The sequence below is a fragment of the Peromyscus maniculatus genome, chromosome 22 (genome assembly GCF_049852395.1).
Source record: "Peromyscus maniculatus bairdii isolate BWxNUB_F1_BW_parent chromosome 22, HU_Pman_BW_mat_3.1, whole genome shotgun sequence".
Lineage (NCBI taxonomy): Eukaryota > Metazoa > Chordata > Mammalia > Rodentia > Cricetidae > Peromyscus > Peromyscus maniculatus.
The window spans coordinates 10938934-10942412 of record NC_134873.1 but is presented as its reverse complement, the minus strand read 5'-3'; positions in this window follow the sequence as shown (position 1 = coordinate 10942412).

Below are 3479 nucleotides of genomic sequence, written 5' to 3'. Positions count from 1 at the left end.
TGTTTACGTTTCTCCTTTGGTGGCAATGTACCTTCCTGTATCAAAGAACCTAGGTGCAGAGGTAAAGGCTAGACAGGCACCAGCTTGACTTCTCCATGTTTAGTGACTTACGTGGGTGTTGTCTTCAGCGATTAGGCCTTACTGTTAGGTTGTGGAGAGCAACCTATAGTCTTGACAACAGCCCAGGTTGTTTGGGGATTCCCATGGGAGCACTCTGGCCAACAATTCAATTAAGTGTAATCCAGTCCCAGTACTGGAAGCTTCATTTGGTGACCAGAGATGGCCAGCTGGGACTCTGTCTTCCCCATTATTTGGCAATTTCAAGATCGCCTTTGTATGTGTATACATCCTAGGAAACTTCTGCTGTATTAGGTTTCCACATTAGCCTTCAAATGCCCTTCATTTTAGCTCTCTCTCCCCATATTCCCTCCCTCGTCACCTCCTGCCCCTCCCGACTCGATCCTCCCATTCCATCCTCCCCATCCATGTACCACTATCTGTTTTATTCTCCCTTCCTAACAAGATCTATCTGTACCCCTAGTCCCTTACTCTATACCCAACCTCTGTGGTTCTATAGATTGTAGCTTGGTTATCATTGACTTAACAGGTAACACCCACATATAGGTGAATACACACTGTATTTGTTTTTCTGTGTCTGGCATACCTCACTCAGGATGATTCTTTTTTCCAGTTTCATCCATTTGCCTACAAATTTCATGATGTCATTTTCAATGGCTGAGTAATATTCCATTGTGTAAATGTAGCACATCTTCTTTATCTATTTCTTCTGGTGAAGGACATCTAGGTTGTTTTCAATTTCTGACTATCGTGAACACAGCAGCAATGAATGTGGTTAAGCAAGTAACTCTGTGGTAGGATGAAGTGTCCTTTGGGTATATGCCCAAGAGTGGTATAGCTAGATTTTGAGGTAGATCAATTCCCATCTTTCTGAGGAATGGCTGATTTCCACAGGGGCTGTACCAGTTTGCACTCCCACCAGCTTGGGTGATAGGTGAGAGACTGAAGCTAATACAAATCCCTCTCATTTGCAGTGGAATTCCAGGCAATTTTATAACTTTCTGTGCGTGCTGTGAACAACAGAAAAAACAAGGGTGGATGGTTAAAAATGTGCTTGGTAGCTTAAAAAGGACATAGGTGTTTGGCTGGAACAGCTCGCCCAGGCTGAGAAAGCCCCATTCTCGCCTCCCCAAACCCCGCCCTCTCAGAGAAACCGCCAAAAGTCGAGTTCCACCCAGTTTGTGGAGGACGCATTGCATTGCGTCGTTGTCCTGTGCCTACAGCTCACCCCACTCCTCCTTCTCCAAACCCCGCCCTCTCAGAGAAACCGCCAAAAGCCCAGTTCTGGGGTGGCAGCCCAAGACCCTGCCCCAAAGCTTACGGTAGCAGGAACCCACCTTGGGACACCCACCTTGGGACATGTCACTGCCTGGCACCCCGACAGGGTGTTTAAACCTCCCTCTTTAGCATGGCCATTAGGAGCATTAGGAGTATTCTCTCCTGCTGCCTTTCTGGGCGTACCCGGGAGTGCTCTGCTCAGATTAAACCTGGTCCTTTCCTTTTTTTTTTTTTTTTTTCTGCATTTGAGGAGAAATCTGCTACTGGGGACAAAAAACAAACAAACCAACAACAACAACAAAACCCTTATCATAGGTATCTAGGGAGTGACCTAAATAACGAGGGGAAAGACTGCTAAAGTGGGAACTATAAAGAATTAAAGAAGGTGCTAAGACACTCACACATCCTTAGAGTTAATATTGATAAAGGGCCATCTAATGATTCAGTGTGTTCCCTAGAATTCCAATCAAATTCTTCTCAGGAACAATCCTGAAAGTCACACGGTGGCTCATAAAACCCTGAAGAACACGAATAATCCTCAACTATAAGAGCAAAGCTTCCGTCCTCACAGTGCGTGATTCCATTTGAACTAAGAAACCATAGTTACTGCTTGGCATGAGGAAATTCGATTCAGGGCCCACAAACGCAGCTGTGCTGTGAGGGCCCTGAGATCTCAACACATGTACCAAAAGCCAACGAGACAGACTTGTAGGATAAACGGTGCTGGGGGAAACAGGGGACGACTTGTACAGACCCCTCTCCATCACCCCGTAAAAAGTCAATTTGTAATGGATTAAGGGGTTTTCATGGAAGACTGCAAAGTTTGAAATAGCTAAGGGGGAAACACTTTAGTATGTCAGCACAGACGAGGGGTTTCTTGGAGGAGGCCAACAGTTCAGGACATAATAGTAAGAATTGATGAGATTACATGAAATTAAGAAGCTTTGACCCAGCAAGGGAAAGTATCAATGAGCAACAGACAAACTACAAAACGGGTAACACATCTCCTACCGTATACCAGGAAAGGCGGTAATATCCTGGGTATATAACGAGTTAAAAATTAAACACTGAACAACCAAATTACTCAACTGTTGAGCTAATGAAAAGGTCTCAAAAGAACAAACACTAACTGGTGGGTGGACAGTTGAAAAACTGTAGAACATCCTTAGTTGTCAAGGAAATGGAAATTAAGTCTTTTCAAATTCTCTCCCAGCCCAGTGAGAGTAGCTAGGAGAACAGAATAGGGCTAGAATGACTGTATCTGCCCGAGGATGAGGAGGACAGATGAACGCTGTCTTCTGAATATGACATGGTCATTGAAATCATGAACACACAGCAGCTGTGGCAGCCAGGACAAGCACATGAAATTGGGAGGGGGCTATGTGGGAAGAAGAGGGTGATACGAAGTGATTGGAGGTAAATGGAGAGCAGAGGAAGCCGAGAGCGAATATGCGCTGTTGACATGGGCGCAGCCATCTCAAGGACCCTAAAATCTCAGACTCATGGGAATGTCGAAGCCTTCCCTGGCTAGGCCCATTGAAAATGGCGGAGCCTTTCCTCCTGGTCTGAGTATGAAGGCTGACTTACAGAAATATGAGTGAGGGGTTACTTACAGACTCAGAAATGACTCAAAGACAAGCCTACCCCAGCATGGGTTCAGAAGCGCACGAGTACACTGTACAGCCTGCAGGCAGCTCACCAGGTTTGAGAACGTTCTTTCCAGGTAGTTCAGTTGTTCTAAGCCTCTTCCAGGCAGTCTGGCTAGTCTCTCTTTCTTTCAAGAAGTCCAGCGGGTCTCTGATTCCTCCAGTGGGTTAAGCTAGTCTGGGTCCATTCTAGGCAGCTCCGTTTGTCTGAGAGTGCATCTCAGTGACTCTTACAGTTTGTATATGCTTAAGGAGGGAGGAACTTGGTGAACCTGGTAAGTTTCAAGGACTTCCTGAAGCTGTGGCATTGTTTACTTCCTGTGCTTAATGAGCATTTCTGCAGGATGGAAGGTTTCACCCCCTCTTAAAACCCCCTGCTGTTTCAGCTCCCCTTTAACATCATGAGTCTTAAACTCGCCTCCAAGACAGAAGGTTTTAATTTTAAAGGAGACTGCTACATAACAAGTAACAAGACTG